This window comes from Lepisosteus platostomus, chromosome 17, assembly GCF_059453375.1.
Source record: "Lepisosteus platostomus isolate fLepPlt1 chromosome 17, fLepPlt1.hap1, whole genome shotgun sequence".
Classification (NCBI taxonomy): Eukaryota; Metazoa; Chordata; class Actinopteri; order Semionotiformes; family Lepisosteidae; genus Lepisosteus; species Lepisosteus platostomus.
In genome coordinates, this window is record NC_142627.1 from 25470650 (window position 1) to 25489201 (window position 18552).

The following is an 18552-nucleotide window of genomic DNA, read 5'->3' on the forward strand; positions in this document are numbered from 1 at the left end:
ATGCATTTTCATTAAATAACTAAATGAGAAGCCAATTTCTGCTCAGCTATGCCAACATCCTCATTAACAACTTCTAACCTGTATAAGATTTCCTTACACAATCATGGCCTGTCTGAAATTATCTGGAATTCTCAAATGAGAAGCACTTCCTGGAGAATACAGAAACATTTGCTATTTTTAATAACCTGACCCATCTGTCAAAGTTTTTACACTGTTCTTGTTGACAGAAAACGAAACAAGTTTAATTATAACTACTGTATCTCAATTGTTCACACAATTTGTTATCTCAGGATGCAACCATAGTTAAGAACACCAGTCATGTTATAAACATCTTTAACTACTGTATGTATATCAGATCTTGAGAACACACATCTGTTGTCACAGTCTCAAAGCCTGTAGTAAACTGACAATCTGCTCTCTGTAATAGAGCGGAGAGAAAAATTAGTGCTTTAACTAGCATAAAACATACAGTACAGTATAAGCAGGCAAATACATACAGTAATTAATGTAAAAGTAAAATAGGAAAACCTGTTAAAAGCTGTAGAAAACCTAAATTAATTAAGGTGCACAAATGGCAATTACCTTAACAAGCCACACAATTAGTTGAGTGGGCTCTGTCTTATAGTTCTGCACATGTTTCTGGAATAAATACATCTATCTCTGTAAATTTGCTTAGTTAGGCAACGCATTTCAAGAAAATATTCAATCATGAAGAGAAAGGAGATTTCAACACATCTGAGAGATAAAGATGTATAAAGTAATAGATCAGGAAAAGGGTATGAAAACATTTCAAAGACCATCAATTTCTCTGAGCATTTAAAACTCAATCATTCAGAAAGGCATGGGGATCATGACTTCAAACTGAGCATCCAGGTAACTGGTCAAGGATGCAACTGTGAAGCAAACAATGACTTTTAAAGAGCTACAAATTTCAATGGCTACACATAAGAGTCCCACATGCAGTTTGCAACAAAGTGCTTAAGGTTACAGTACTTTAATTGCAAAATTGTAACTTTTTTATCTAAATGCAAAGCATTACATCAGACACAAGACCAACAGAGTAACCCAAATTACAAAGTCAAAGTTAACAGGAGTGGTTTAAGAAAAATGAATGTCCCTGAGGATCATTCAGTCCTAAGATGAGTCTTACTGAGAATCTGTAGAAAAATGTGAAATCTGTTGTTCACAAATAATCCTCCAGCAACTTGAGAGAGCTTGAGCAAATCTGCCAGATAGAATGGGCAAGAATAGTACTAAACTGGTATGCAAAGTTGACACTTAACCCTTTGAAAAAATGATTTTTTTTCCAAAAGTGTTTCCACCAAATTTTATTTGCATGTATCTAAATGCTTATGCAATCATTATATTTCAGGTTTATGTTTTATTTAGTTTTGTAGTTCTATTTAGACATTTACTATAAATGTTCTTATTCTTACAAGTCTTCAGTTTGAACATACATGTTTGAATAAAATATTAATTTGACAAAATGTGTATGCATCATTTTTTAATTTCACAAAATGTGCGACCATAGGAAGGGTATGAATATTTTTGCAGGACATTGAAGGTATAAATATAGTCTGACTTCAACATTCCAAAACAGGTTTTATTTACACTGAAACGTACATAAAGAAACAGTTATCAGGGAAGATTTTATTTTTTCTCACATAGAATAGTGAAAATCATCAGGGATGTCAACTGCTGAGACAGAAATGGTACCACTGAAGCACTTGGAAGAAATATAAACAATAGCATTGGACATCAGATTTAGAGATATCTGAGTGAATATTGCTTGGTCTTAAATAATGCACTACTTATAATAGCAAACAAAGTGAGCTGAACAGTGTTTTAAATACTGCAAGCAATGAAAAAGGATATCAGATTGATTAAACAAACTATTTCAAATCAAGCCATACAGTTTGAGTGCAGCTCCTGGCTCATAAGTGTATCTCTTTTCTGGTGACAGAATTAGTTAAAACACCTTCCATTACTGACAAAGCGTAAAATTAAATTTCAGACTGAGGAAATAACCGCATGAATGTTTTTTTTCATTGATTAAAGACTAAACAAAGTACTGGATGTGTCACCACATCAGTTAATGCTACTATAAAATGGTAACCACCAAAATCAATTAAATATGATATTGTTTACCATATTCATTAAAAGAACAAAATATTCTGTTCTTGTCTGGTATCAAATCAATTACGGAAACTTCAGCACTTCATATATACTGTATAAATATTAATTCCATGAGTGTTGTACAGGAAAAGCAACCAGTGAAAATTGCCTGAGGGGAGGGAATCACACAATCCTGGAGGCAGGGTTTGTAAATATCAGATTTAAAGTAGCCAATCAGGATATGGCTGACAGGAAACTATAATGTCTTTTTGTGAAACCGATAAAAAGCATGAACACAAAAATTAAGTTTGAGGTAGCTGTACAACAATGAAATAATGTTAACAAATATTAGAAGCAGTGTGATTGAACCCAGGTCCCCAGTGCAGCAAGACAGCAATGTCAACCACTGTGCAATCATGCCACCCCAATATAGGCTTATAGCTTGGAAAAGTATAAAATATTGCAATTACAGATAAAATTCTGATATAAACCTGATTTCTTTCTGTGTATAAGTAATTTATTGTTGAGTTTTTCTTTTCCTTAGGAAGTCACAACTCATCTCACAGCTGTAACTCTCAATATTCTAATTCCTTCTGTGTAAACATTTCTTTAACCTTTTTTCACACTTTGTTTATAATCTGTTCATCACAATAAACCTATCTCTCAATAAAACAATGCAATCATGAAGTGCATTTTGATTTTCTTGTGTTAAGTATTGTGCTAATTATCATATTAGCCTTATCATTACAGAATCATTTAAAAGGTGGTGTGGTAATTATCTCTAGACTGCAGGACCATTATCATACCAGGTCTCTGTTTAAATTGGTTTTCAGTCTCTGCATATAAAAACCCCATGATGTAGTTCTTGTGTTTGAAAATGCTTGCAATGGGATTTAATGTTCTAATCAAATGTGGTACCCCCTAGAATATGTAAATAATCGACTGCAGATTCAAGCCATTCATTCTAAAATACATCAGATCCACAGTAACCTGAAAAGAGTTTTAATCCCAAAAGAATCAGAAGAAGGCCAGCTTTCTCTGTTGCAAAATTTAAAGTCAGTAGTGTTGATTTTGATCAAAACTGATAGTGCACCAAAATAATCAAAAACAGGATTAGAAAAGTTTGAGAACATATAACTGAGACAGTTTATAGATATGCAATGTTGAGTCTGTTCAATGAAACAGGGTTAGATTGAGAGATAATTTAAGACAGTGGTTCCAAAGACAAGGCAAACAACAGAGTTGAAACTGCAAACTCAAAAGAACACTTTCTGTTAACCCAACTGATGAACGATTTTCTTAAAGAATTTAGTCATAGTAATGAAACCTGATCTCAAGTCCATATAATCTAGAAAGAGCCTTAGGTATTCTGATTTACCCAATGAAAAGCATTTTTAGAGTCCAATGAAATGTCCTTTAATTCCTGAAGTCTGTCTGACTATGGTGTGCTTACGAAGGTCTGCTGTCAGAATGATATCACCTTAAGATACAATTAGGTGTCATATCAAAAAGACTAAATATTATGTCAATAATATAATATGAAATAATATTATTTCAATAATATAACAGTATATTAACATTCCTCCAAAAAGAGCTTTCATTGATGATCATATATACTGTATCACTTCAATAAATCAGACTAAACAGGGCATAATAATCAGCTAAAAGTCAGGAAGAATACCATAAATACAAAGAGATTTATATGATATTATATATATATATGATAATATATATGCTCATTTCTAAATCAGTAGCATCAAAGTGAGTTGTTGAGTACATGTACTGTATGTTCTAAGAATGCCAAATTGGTTTAAATTTCCATTATTTTAATAGGATGTTAATCCTAGATTACATCCAATAGAAGGCAGGGGGCAGAGTATGAGCCATGTTAAAAACAGGAATCTCCAATTTGGCTTGAAACTTGCACAGGAAATGCCAATATGTGTACTGTATGGCACAATAGTAATAGTGAAATGGGTTGCATATCTGTGGATAAAATATGTGTGTCAGAGAAATCTCCAGTGAGATGGTCACTCTGCCTATATACTCTTGTTCATAAAACCTGAACAAGACAGGCAGTGTCACTCCAAGTCTCAGGTGAGGCAACACAAGAGCTACTCAGAGTTACTACCCCTGTCTGTCATCCCGACCTTACCTCGCTGTGCCTTCCCTGATGTCATTCTCCAGACACTTCGGGTTATACCATCACGCGTAGGGTCCTTAAGAACGGGCTCCATGGGAGTCACATTCGGCCCTTGTGAACAGGTGAACTGGCCCTCACCACCTTCATCACAAATGGCTTTCAGAAAAGCCGGAAGACAGGCATAGTGTTGCTGGAACTCACGGCAACCAACAACACAGCCTGGCACTCTGGTCTTATGTTGAAGCAGTCATAGGCCCTTCCCCACTGGCAACTGGAATAATCTAAACACTGATGTACAGCAGATGATCCAAAGTTCATCTCAGACAGGAAGCTAGTGCATGGAAAAAACAAATGGCTCTCATTCTGTTTAATCCGCACGTCTGTCCGACCTCTCAGAATTTTTTTTCTGTCTTCAAAGATACTTTTTTAAAATGTTTTGGGTCTGCCAAATGGATGAGAATGCTTGTAGGCCTTGCCCTAGGTGTCTACTAGCTTGGTTAAAAATCTGGGACAAATTGATCAATTTTTTAAAAGTTCTACATAATTTTTTGTGAGGACTGAACATGGAATGAAATTTCCCCCCTTCAATTTTAAAAAATATTGAAAGTCAATAAAAATGTGTAAAAGCTATTGCAATTGCTATAAAAGACTTTAGGCACTGCTAAAGAGCCTTTTCTGCTGTTACGCATTGAAAAAAAAACTCTAGAGTGGCCTTCAGGTGTGAAAAAATGACCACTGATAAGAATCTGATTGATTACCACCTGCCGTGTCAATAATTGACAGCAGGATTACAGCCAGAACAGAGCCAGAGGCTCCCAGAGGAAGTCCCATCCCTTAAGGGCTCTGAATGGTTGAAATTATAATGATTGACAGCGTTTTTCACCAATCAGACCAGCCTTTTCGAGGCGGTCAGTTTCAAAGTTCAGTTCCTATAGCCCATACCTCTCGGTTTCCTCCAGGTCTGGAGATGAGTAAGGTTGGCGTTTTGTGGATATATTTCTGGTCTTGCGGATGCCTCAAACAAGGTAAAAACTTGGGATGTATTCTTTTTTTTATTTGTTGGTTTTTGCCTTTTTTGGTCATGTTTTGCTGGGTTATTGATTGCTTATCGACGCACTTTTGGAGTTTGCTGAAGTGTGTCATCAAATAAAATACTGTTATTGTGCTCGATTGCCTCGGTGGATTTCGGTTCTGAAAATGGTTTTTTGAAGCTCTGGTTGGTTTTTTTTCGATTGGTATAAGGTTTTCTTAAAGATTTGTGGGTTTTGTTGGTGAAATAGTATTAAATATGCATGTTGTCATAAGTAAATATTGACTCGCCCCGTCCCTCGGGCGGGTCCTGGGACAGCTAGGAAGAACCTTCCTCTGCACTATAAAATAATATGAGACATAAAGGTTTATAGATCGGTAGCTACAGTAATTAATTAATAATATACCGGATTCACATAAAAGTTGTTGCTGGTGATAAGGCAAAACGACTCAGGAAAGCAAACCTGTAAAACAATTCTGTGAAAAATTCCTTAGCCAATACAGGCATATACAAACAACGTACACACTTCAAGACACTGTTTTACTCAAATCAATAAAAAAAAAGCTAAACGACTGCAAATCATACTCTGAAGCGGCCAAATGTAAGAACAATCTTCAAGTTTGTGCTGACAAGAAAGGTGAAACCATTATCCATTAGACTAATGTTTAAGTGAAAACTAACTTGAACTCCGTGAAAGTTTTATGCCTGAAGGAATAAAAACGTACAAGAGAGACCAAAAACTCATAAAACGTCAAGCAAAGCTAGATAAAAAATAGCTCATGTATAGCCGTTTGTGAGCTTCCCTGCTGTCCGCACAGCCTCTTAAGAGCAGAGTGTCAGCACCACCGAAAAGGGAGCAGCATGGTCTGAGCGACCCCAGCCATTTGTACACCTTTAGTAATATCACTGTCACTAGATCCTGTGCTATGAATGGCCGCTTTTTCTCTTACATTGATGACTGAGTGGAGTGTTTTCCATCTGCTGTAGTGTGAGGAGAGACAGTACCTTTTATTCTTCAGGTCATTGTGCAGTGGAGGTAAGTGAAAGAAAAAGCCATCTCCCATTGCACATCCTGTGACTTTTTCGAAGATATGTTTGTACATAACATTAACTAATTTGTGCCTGAGTTATTTCTCTATTCCTACTGATTTGTGTTTTTTGAACTTTGAATGATTGGAGAAGTAATTCTATGTTGCAGACTCAAGCTGCCAATACAGTGCCATTGTAAATGAAACATCCCCCCAGAACTGTTTGGGTGGAGCAGTGGCTCTGTGGCTAAGGATCTGCACCTGTGGCTGGAAGGTTGCCGGTTCAAATCCCGCAGCCGGCAGAGGAATCCTACTCCGTTGGGCCCCTGATCAAGACCCTTAATCCCAACTGCTCCAGGGGCGCTGTACAATGGCAGACCCTGCGCTCTGACCCCAGGCTCTCTCCCTGTCTGTGTGTCTCATGGAGAGCAAGCTGGGGTATGCAAAAAGACCATTTCTAATGCAAGAAATTGTAAAGGGTTAATAAAGTGATGTACATAATATATATAAATATAAATTATTATTATTATTATTAATCAGCTCAAAAAAATTGGAAAAATTAAGCAAGAAATATGCCAAAAGGCATTGATGTAGGCAATAAACTATTTAAACTGTACAAGGCAGTAGCTTCACCTTGCAGAACAGGACTTGTCCTGATTAAATGCACCTTTGAAGCAGAGTTCTGTTTGTAGTTAGCTCTAGAAAGATAAATGTATATACTGTAGGACGACTTTCCTTTTTGCTGACCATAAAATTTTGGGAGTACTTTTTGCAATGGCTGGAATTGATAATTAGCTGTTTTGGGGGCAAAAAAGCTAAAAAAAAAAAGTATCTCATTAAAATATATGGGGATTTGAAGAATTAAATATAATTTAATCAGTGACAACTTTTTAAATTGAAATTTAAAATATTTTCAGAAAAGGTTCGTCTTAGTAATTCTTTAAGGTATACCTGTCTTGTTAATCAGAATTATTCATTCTAATTTTGAAAATACTCGTATCGCCTTTCGGATATGTCTGTCATGAAAGTTTTTTTTAAAGTTCTGTGATGCCTATATATTCAACATTTGTTGAACTTTCATTTGTTCAAATATGTCGATTGTTTTTATGTTTTCTTGTGCAGTTTATCTAGGAATTATGTAGAAACCACATGGGTGTAGACATTTTTGCTACTAGAAAGATAAAGATATTCTGATTTTACAACAGTATGTTTCCTAATTTTCAAGTACTATTGACCATCTGTATCCATAAAATGATAAATTTCAGGAAAATTTATTATTTTTTCGATATTATTTCTGTACATAAGTAAAAAAGGTTTACGTGCATATTTTATTTGCTAGAGTCCCACTGATAATGTTAAAAGCGTCTGTTAAAATAACTGAAAAACAGCTGATGGATCTCAGCTAAGATGGCAACAAAGTTAGCATGTTTTCACACTTTTTAATTTCTTTTGTAATTAAACTGAAGTTCAGTGTTCATGGCTGAATTGCATGATTCAAGTCTGTGAGAAGTACTGTGTGACTCGCCAGCAGTGGAGCCCGGTGTCCCTCCCTCCAGGGCAGTTCTCACCTCACAGACACCATGACTCACGGGGGGAAGTTCCCTTTCTTATTCACAGTTCAGCTCACTGAGGCATTTTATCTCCCGTTGCCTGAGGGACTCTGAAAACTCATGTCTTTGCTGACATTAAATCTATGCGTACCACTCTGGGGACCATCCAGCCTTCCCTTCCACAGTTGGAGGGAGGATTGCAGCTGCCCTGTCGTCAGTTGACAACAAAGCAAACTGGTGTCTATTCTACAAGTGACATACAGTAGCACCAGACCCCTGAGACCATCGGAGTCAGAGGAGCTCCTGGCCCAGACACCTGCTACCTGAATAAGAGGTGAAAAGCCATCAAAATGGCTTCTACTGTATGTGGTGACCAGGCATAGGTTGCAGAGGAGGACAGTCATATTAATGGCGAGCCTCACTGGCCAGCTCCAGGATCTCTAAAGATCATTCATCTATAAACTATTTTTGCATTTTAAAATTTCTAAACCAGTGACAAAAAGAGTACAATTTAAAGTGGTCCTGAAAACATGCCTCGTTATTTATGCAGGGTTACTAAATGGTTTGGTTAGCGACTATGTATTGCTTATGCTTTAAATTGAAAGAAAAACATAACATAAGATATACCACAGGTCCTGCTAAGAAACTACTATTCTGCAGTTAGACAAAGAACAAAAATGTAACTTCCAGATGATTAAGACTTGACATGTGGCTGCTCTGAAATGACAAATGAAATCCTCATTGGTGTTGGTGCAGAGTTATTAATGCACAAAACTGTAGCTGATCATTTTTCACTGTAAAATCATTATATTACATAATCTTTAGCAAATTATATTGCACTTTTTCCTTGCAAATTGTGAGGTACCCATATTGAAGTCATGTCTGATAAGCACCCAAATGATTTTATTATCCATCCATCTATTTTCTGACTGCTTTGTCCAACACAGGATGAGCTGGAGCCTGTTCGGCAAACAACAGGTGCAAGTCGGGGTACACCCTGGACGGGACACCACTCCATGGCAGGGTACAGATAGAATTAAACATGCACACACTTACTCCAGGACGCCAGTTAAACTACAAGTCTGTCTTTAGACAGTTTGAGGAAGACAGAAACACCTGGAGGAAACACTTGAACACAGGTAGAATGCAACCTCAATGGAGACAGCACCCCAGGATGAAAACCCCAGAGCTGCGAGGCAGCAATGCTAACCACTGTGCCACTGTGTCTTAAAGTTTGTGTTTAGTTACTGTACAATTAAGTGTAGGGTAATAAATGAATACAGGTTTTATACATTTGTTAAAAGTTAACTATCTTTCACTAAGATTTAATGTGCTGTGTATTTTTATGTGTATTGTACTGTATGTTTGGTGCAAATGAACAAGTAAAGGTTTATTCTTTGCGGAATATTCAGCACACGGATGAACACAAGTACTGTTAAAGGTTCAATAAACCCTGCTGAACCTTTTGCTTTCCTGTTCCTCCTTCCTACCTCAGCAACGCGTTTAGGGAATAAGGGAGGATGGCTGCAGTATCATGAGTGGTAATCCTCTGCATGTGATCGCACAACGGCTTAGAAAAGGTGACTTCAAATGCATGTAATATTCAGGTTACGTAAAAACCTGCGGAACAGAACTCTTATGTAACCCAGAAGTGTAAATTAACATTCTCTAATATGGATCTTTTTTTAGAAAGAGCAGTATTTCACAAAATTCAGGCAGCACCACCTCAGGCATGATCATTGTGTTCCATCTTCAGCAGTACTTGTGGGAACATTGCCTCTTCTTTACATTCCAGGCATTTTGAAAATACTTTAGCAGAACATAAAAAGGTGATAAAAACCTTGCTAAAAATGTAATTATTTTGATCTGGTTTACATCAAGGGACAAGAGAGACTTCTAGTTCACAACGTTTTGCAATGATTGCAAGTCATGGTTATTTTTCCCAAAGCACTGCTGTAGGAATTCAGAATAAAACATCTTGCCAAAACAAACTACATGGGCAGCATAATTACTGAGATGAGCATTTGAATCATTGGTACCTTACTGCTTGTAAAGTGAAGCATAAGCTACCTAAAAGAGAATTTGAAATATTCTTCCTTTTAAACACGTGAACCTATACAATATCACTTAAATGAAAAGAACCCTGCTGAAGATGTTTTAATTACAAAACTAGTTTTTCTGCCATTAAATTAATTTTCACTCTATATGCTATTTTCAATGTAGTCACTGATGGGAGAACACTATATGATAATGAGAAATTTAACTCATCACTGGGGAAGCTGTCACTGTTTGTTTCTCTAATGGGATACTGGAATTGAATCTTTGTATTTAAACGTGTTTACTCCAAAGCTGCATTTTCACATTGAAACAACAAGCAAAGAAATCTCTACTCCATGATCTGGGAACAGGCTCGGATGATCAAGCCAGGACACTAACATTACTGACCTTGAACTTCAGAAAAGGCACACATTCAGAGATTGTGCTATCCAAAATGTAAAAAGATGTATTCTTAGGAACACGGCGCCTCTAGTATGCATCACGGTGTGGAGAAACATCAGCATGCGGTTTCCGTGAAGCTGAGGTGACTGACATTGTTTGACAGGTTGGATAGGCTCCTAGTGTGATGGTACAACTCTGCTTATTATACCAGCAAAACAGGAAATCTTGTCAGATTCAAACAGTTTGAAAACAAACTTAAGAATAGGGCATATGTGGTCTTATAAGGAATCCTAACTGTACATTCCAACAATAAATGTGTTAATTCATCAACACAACTCATAGCTTAGGACATGGTGAGTTAAAGATGGCTTCAGCTTTCTTGTGCACAGAGGAAACCTTTCTACAACAGATGATGGATTGCATCTAGGTGAGGAGAGCAGTAATCTGGGGAGCTCCTAAACCAACACTGCGATGCAAAAGCGTTTAAACTAGAATGGAAAGAGAAAATCCAAAGAAAAAAAAAATCAAAGATTTCCACAGAATAAAGCCTAAAAAGAGCCAAAGGAAAACATATAGGACCTGATAATGTCCCACAGTAAATGCGAGGACTTTTAAACAAAATACATGAGATGTAAGTGGAAGCAAGACTAACAAAGTGATAGTAAAAAAAAAAATACAATATTATTGGATACACTGTTCTGGAGAGACAGGGAAGATGGAGACAGGATTCAGTAGCATTACACATAAAAATGAGTACTCAGGCAAAATAATTAATACTAGAATTAAACACTCAAAAGGTACAGTGTTAGGAATATGCTGCAGGACTATGCTATCAAATTGAGATAATTCATTTAATTTAGAATTAAATTAAGAAAATATTTTAAAGCCTCAAATGCCAGAAGCAGAAACTGACATGGCAGGCATGACTAAAGACTGCTTGTTTGAACAGTTTCTCAGAGTATCTACAAGAGGGAAAACTTGTATTGATCTAGTCTTTTCAAACATAGAAAATAAGAATAGTTCACAGACATTGCAAACGTCCTGTACATTTAGAGGAAACCAAACTGCTTTCAAAACAGACCGCTGGCTCATAGAATGTGCACAAGCCAGTATCGGCCAATACTGATGCAGATTGTTTCTGGTCGTCTCTGTCGCAGATGCGTGTTTTGGGAGCATTCTGATTTCTAGAGTAGTTTTGGGTACGAGTTAAGAAATGTACTTTGAAATATGAGTGGTGTGACTGTGCTCGTTTTTATTTACAGTTCCCACGTTAATATGCAATAATCTTCAGGCAAAACCTAGATCTTTAACAAGGGTGATGTTTTAACTACATATCCTTAAATTTGTCCTTATTTGCATTTGTCTACAAAAAATATCTTATGGAAACAGTGTGTCTGGGCTAAATTGTGGTATTGAAAAATGTTTTCTCATTTTTGGTACTTATCCCCTTTTTTACGTCAGCACCCCCTTGTCTTAAAATGTAGATGAGAAAATGTTAAAATGAGTCTCTTTATGTTGTTAAATTGTTGTAAATGGGGAGATTACATTACAAACAGTAATGTAACTTCTTAAGTGTCAACCTTGTTCCAAATCTCACAGTATGTAGAGCTATAAAGAATATCAAAACTAAAAGAAAAGTACCTGAGTACTTCTCGTCTTTCGAGGCAAGGTACGCCCTACTGTAGATGGGAGGCCAATCGGCTGCAGTGGTGACGTATTGTTTAAGCTAAGTACAGATGTAAGGGTCTAAGAGTGCATGTGAAGTATGTTTTTGCACAACTCTAATCCTGTCGTTGCTATACAGTATGTTAGCACAAACTGCAGTTTTCCTTTGAAAAAAAGAAAATTAAAGATCTGTTCTGATGAGATCTGATGAGCGAATAGCGCACTAGTATATACGACAGGTGTTGCATTGTCTTGGCAAATGAAACTGAATCTTGCAAAGCAATCTGTGCCCAAGGTGCTTAGAATGCTCAAATGTATGCCATATGTTTTACCTGCTGCATCTCCAGTTGTTATAGAAATGACCTAAAATAAAAGGTTTAGCCTCCTACCAATTTATTAAGAGTTATACAGCTGTCCCTGCCTGGTTGCTTAGAAATCCAATTATAATAGACTATTAGAATATAGGCTCTTGAATGCAATTTATTGAGCATAGTAGTATCTATCACTGTAAGAGTAAATCCTCACCATCACACATGTATATTAAAATAACATTTACAGTCTTTTTACTATTAAAAACAATAAGTAAAATGGAGTACCTTATCACTATTATCATTAAACTCTACTAAAAGCTTAAATTTAGCTTAGCTTTACCTTCGCTTCTTTACAGAAAACAGCTGGATGAGACTTTTTAATATTTTGTATTAAGTAGTTACTAGCAACCAGACAAGCTAGTACTGTATCTCTCCTTTGTAATATTTCTTTTTCTTTGTTCTTGCATATTAAATAGTCTGTACGGAGAGCAGAGATTATCTATTTTTTTCAGTATCCTACAAATAAAAGCTCTGTAATCTTATAGAAAAGTTGGAAAAAGTAGAGAAAGAATTGTGCATAAAATATAAGGAACATGATTTGGAAAAATTATCTGCTAATAAAACATTTAGATAATAAAAATACTTGGAGGCACAGTGGTTAACATTGCTGCCCAGCAGTGCTGGAGCCCTGGGTTTGTTCCTCCCAGTCCCACATGGTCCAAAGACATGCTTGGAAGTCAGTTGGCTCATGGGAATTTGGGTCTTGGTATGTGTCTGTGCGGGACTGGTGTCCAATCCAGTGTGTCCTGCCTTGGGCCTGTTACTTGCCAGGATAGGCTCCAGCTCCCCTGTGACCCTATAATGGATAAAGCAGTTAGAAAATGGATGAATGGATTAAACTTTTATCCACATGCATTGCTTTTGGATGGATATAATACATCTCATTTATTAAGTGCAATTTTTTTGGTCTGAATGTAATCAATTATTTCAGAGTTTGCGTAAGTTGGTTGATGGTGAAAAACAACAAATGTTACTGGTTCCAATACTGATCTGTTGCATTTATGTCACTTCTCAGCATATAAGCATTCACAGCAGTCAATCTGATTGTTAGCGTTTCTTTGTGGCAATGTTTATAGCAAAAGGAGTATACTTACTAATACTTCCCCTGACCGCCCTCAACAACCATCCAGACCAGGCACTTTCCCTTGCAACAGAGCTTGCTGTATCACCTACAAGTACACATCCACCACCACACTCATTCAAGGCCCCTCAGGACAATTCCGGATCACCCAGACAGCATCTTGTACCTCTAGCAATCTTATTTACTGTATCTCTTGCAGTAAATGCCCAGCCATCTACATTGGAGAAACAGGAAGGAGACTCAGAGACCGCTTCAGAGAACACGTCAGGGCTGTGAAGATTAAAGATCTCTCCAAGCCCATTGTTTCTCATTTCACCTCTGATGGCCATGACCACTCTAATCTCTCCGTCTGTGCTCTCAAAGACGGTTTTCCAAACTCATACATCAGAAAGACCACCGAAACCAAATTTATTCTGCAGCTAGGATCACACATTCTCCCTTCTCTAAAGACAGACTACTGTTCTTTTAAAGTTTCTCCATTCATTGGAAGTTTCATTTCACACCTCTACACCTATTCTGACTTCACACCTCTTGATTGGCCTCTCTTTCTGTCCCCTGCTCCCACCTCTCACTCCTCCTCCCTCCCAGCCTTTGTTCTCCTGCTACTTTACCTTTGCCTACTGCCCTGTCTCTCTCACACCTGAAGAAGGCTCCACGGCTGAAACGTTGTGTTCTCTTTCTTCTTTTTTTCAGCATGGAATAAACCTATTACTTGTTCCTTAACTTACTAATATTCTCTGTTCCTATTTGACAAATTAACATATTAGCACCTGCTAAGATTAATTCACTGAACTGAATCCCAGGACTTCCCTGAATACAACAAGGACTTCTTATGATTGTTTCAAGCTGTTAGTGTGTATGATGGGTGATAATCTTCTCCTTCACTCTTTTCAAACTGATGAGTAAACACATCAACATCACCTTAAGGCTACATTACATCCCTGTAGAGTAAAAACCTTTCATTCCTTTGTTTTATTATTAAAACATTTATTCATTTCATGTTGGAGGGACATTTAACATTATTATTGCTTGTTGTGTTAGTCTGTTAAAATATGGTCAAGGCTGCAAAAGGCTGGTCTTAAATAACATAAGACACAATAACTGTTTACATTACAGTTCGGATTGTGAATGGGATATTGGCAGATTGTCAATGCCAGTGTTTTAAATTATTCATAAACTGCTCCTAACAATGAATATATGGTTGATTCTGAAAATCCATCATGTACTAGTGACTGATGCAATGACTATATGTCTCAAAAAGAAACTACATCCATGACATCACAAATCTACAGACTTGCCATTTTACCAGCACAAACTGAAATGCAACATCATATTGTTGTCCAGCCCCAGAAAGGCTTTATAGGGGTATTTGACCAGCAGATGAAAATCACATTAATCTTAATTGATTAAACCCATAATTTTAATTGAATAACTGTGAGACTGGTTGGAATGAGAACCAGATGACTCTAACTCTTCAGCATCAGATCTACAGCCCATACTGGATCGAGTGACAGTGTATTTTTAAAAGCATCTTAAAAACAGCATTGTTTTTAGACTCAGGTATTCACTAGTGTCTTTATTACAGTTTTCCTTGGGTGATTCTTTTTCATTAAATAAAATCACACCTTTTCACAGCTGTACATGGATACTGCTGACTCAGTGCAATAAGCTAGACTGACGTGAAAAAGGATTAACATCACACATTATTTGACTCCAAAGAGATTGGATTCTTAAATGCTGACTTGTTTTCTTATCTGCTAATTTGAGTGATTAGAATAGCAGATTTTCTTAGTATTGTGTGCAGCTGAAACTAATTATTTTAACATTGGAATTTTAATTAGCTATATCCAAAAATTTCACATACAGCTGCAAGTTTCTTTCAGTAACTGCTTACTGTTAATTTCATATTTGTATCAGAACCTGGAGACAAAATTTTTTTCTCTTTAAATATTTATCAATATTTCATCTTCACACCTTTGTGTACTTGTACTTGTAGAGAATATCTAAGTATAGAACCCTGTCCCTGTCAGTCCTGCGCCAGCACATATGACAGGTGTTGTCAGATAAGAGATGTTCAAATGAATTTCAGTTCAAGATTTTGGAACAACCAGCTCTTTTGTGATTTAATTCATTGATCTTTGTTTCCGACAGTTACAGTATATAGTCAAGCAGATGGATGTAGTACTGATCTGCACTAGAATGGATCTGATATTTGACTATGCCCACCCTATGTGAGATAGACCCAAGGGAAGTTTGTCTGTAATATCCTGGCTCAATTTAATTTTCTTTTTTACAAGCGAGTAGCCTAAAATGTCTGTGAGGGTCCATATTTATATCCCCAGACATTTGTGATTTATTAAAAAACACGTCATTTTTTGAAGATACGAGGTGAAATCGGCAATATGTTTAATCTACAGTAGGTGCCTCTGGATACTCCACATGCTTGTGTTTTTGATCTTGTGTGATCACTTCCAATCCTCTTTTAAGATAAAACATTTCATATTTGATTATTTTACAGCGTTGTCTCAGGCTTCTACTCTTTAAATAATTACTTTGTCCTGTAAATGATGGGTTACAACACACAAATGTTAATCAATCTCCATTGTGTCCACATTAAATAGCTGTTTATATATTCACAAATGTACTTGATACTCATTAATAGATTTATTAATGCTCTACCCTACTTTCTGTGATGGACTGTGACTAATTGGACAGCCTAATTAATCTTTTAATAGCCTCTAATGAGAAGGACTAATATCCCTCAAATTAATATTTTACCATATACATGCTTGTTTTTAATTTTATTGTTTCAGATTAGTTTTACTCCAAGTTCACTTAACATAAAGAAAAACTATGGATCATCTTGACATTAGAGTTGATTTTGGAATATATTATCCAATGCGGGGTCGCAGTAGCCTGGAGCTTATCCTGGCAAGCATTTGGGACAAGGCAGGATACACCCTGGACGGGGCACCAATCCATCACAGAATAATATGAAATGTGGGTAAAATATATAAATATATCACACTCTGTCATTGTATTTTTTATGTTTGTTTATGTTGTTTCAGATGGTAATGCAGTATTGTTCCACATGGAATGTTCTTCAGGACAAGTTCCTCCCTGTTTTCAGGCCAGTTTATTTTATTCTCTAGGTTTGATTGAATTGAGATTCAGACTCTTTGGAAGCCTCAGCATTAGTTTTAATTTTTCACCCTCCATCTTGCTTATTGTTGAATAAAGAGTACTTCCCATTATGTCATAGTGCTTTGAATTATTGCAATTTTTAGTTCCTGTGGGTTTAAGATATGGTAGAGTGTCAATACCACACAATAGTGAATCATGCACTGCAGCTCTCTCTCCAATAGGTCTCCAAATAACTTCTACTTTTCCCCAACAACTCCTAGTGCCCTTCCCCCCTTCTCCCGGCAACAGTTAAAACAGATCATGCCCATAAAGTTAACAGAAGGCCTCTCATGCTTGTTAAGGTCCCACCAATCATGGATTTCCTTGTTATTATTCAAACCTGAAGCAACCCAAGGTCAGTACCATTGACATTACAAGACTTGATCAGTACTTTACCAGTAAAATAACACATCAATGGGGATATGTTTGTGTACAGGTGCAGTTTTTGTCACTGATTATGTGCCTTCCTCCTTTTTCCACACATGGCATCTGCCAGCAACGAATCTGTGATGACAGTGTGACTCAGGAATCAGGTGAGGATGAATTTATTCAGGTGTTTTTCTAAACTTTACTCATATTTCCCCCTTTAGGTAGCTCAGCCAGGGAGTCCGTACATAGACTTCACCCTCAAATGGAGGAGATAACACGGCCCAGGAAACAGCGCAATGTTAATCCTTTTCACTTTCTGTGCAGCAGTAGAAGTTCCCAAGCTGGTCGATTCCATTGGGCCAGTCTCACTCTTAACCATCTTCCTTCTTACCGGCGAGCCGACATTGAAACGACCGAGGCTGTTACTGGACTACCGAGTTGTGTTTTTTCCTTGCGTTTTATTAAGGATCTCACCCTGAGATCTTTTAAGAGCTCACTACCTAAAGTAGCTGTGAGGGTCTTCTTAGACAACCACTGACTTTTTCCTTCATGCTTTTATAGGGAGTTGGCGTCCCCAGGTGCAGCCAATTTCCTAATTCCCTTGTGGGAATGCGAAGTATGAATTCCTGGAACTGGCCCAACGCCGCTCTCTGGCGGTTCGGGCTGGTTATAACTCTTCCGGCTCGTTCGCTTTGCTGCTAAGTATCTTCACATTTCTACTACTTGAGAAACTGTATCTTAGATCCATCTGCCCATAGGTCTTCATTTCAGGCAGAAATGTATGCATTTTCTCATACAAGTTTATAACCCACCCATCAGGCCTATGAAATGGGTTCTTCTCAGCATGACTATGTTGTCCAGTTTCTTTTAGTCTATAATGAACTGTAAAAGCAGATGTCGCGGTTCCATTCAGTCAGATAATTTATAAAACTCTTCTGAGTTTCCTTCTAACTTTGAAACTTAAAGCATTCAGAAATTGTTTTTGAGATTTAGTGGGTTTCCTCAGGCTTTCATCTTTATGGTAATGCTTCAGGATGAGACCATGACTTTAAAAGAACATTTTCTGGGTTTTTTTGTCAACTTTTGTGCAATGTTCTTCTAAAAGGTTTTATGTCTCCATAGCCATTTCTTCAAATATTTGACTTTGGAGCCAAGATTCTTATAGTCTGGAAAACTTTTACTTTAAAGCAACAGTTTGTGTTGAACCTGATTACCTTATCTGATTTGTTAGTTGTTAGTTGTTAATTGTTAAGTAATTATTTTTAAGCATTCCATTCATTACCAATTGCTCATTTTATCCAAATAAAATTTAGCTCAAAAGCTCATTTTCTTTTGTAATTAATAAAGAATGGCTATTTGATCTATGAGTACATGAAATTAATGAATATACTGCATATTGAAATCTATTTTATATACTCTATTATTGCTGATGGTGGCATGATAATGTGTTGCTTACCTGTTAAACAGGATGTGATTTGAAAATAATTAACGAGAAAGGGAATATTCTGGACAAGGGGAAGCAAGAGCTCCAAGCTTATTTCTGGATGTTACACACAATTGAAAGACACCATTTAGTTT

The 18552-nt window shown here is 36.8% G+C and overlaps 1 long non-coding RNA gene across 2 annotated transcripts; it reads left to right on the plus strand.

The window, feature by feature from the left end:
* The first annotated feature begins 5170 nt into the window (after positions 1–5170).
* On the plus strand, positions 5171–18335 carry LOC148646458 (uncharacterized). Of its 2 annotated transcripts, XR_015927917.1 has the most exons (4): positions 5171–5283; positions 16491–16960; positions 17102–17138; positions 17536–18335. It is a non-coding gene; the product is annotated as an uncharacterized LOC148646458 (long non-coding RNA). The 2 variants fall into 2 exon arrangements; XR_015927918.1 differs by lacking the exon at positions 17102–17138 and having other exon boundaries at positions 16491–16556; positions 17200–18335.
* Positions 18336–18552: the final 217 nt, after the last annotated feature.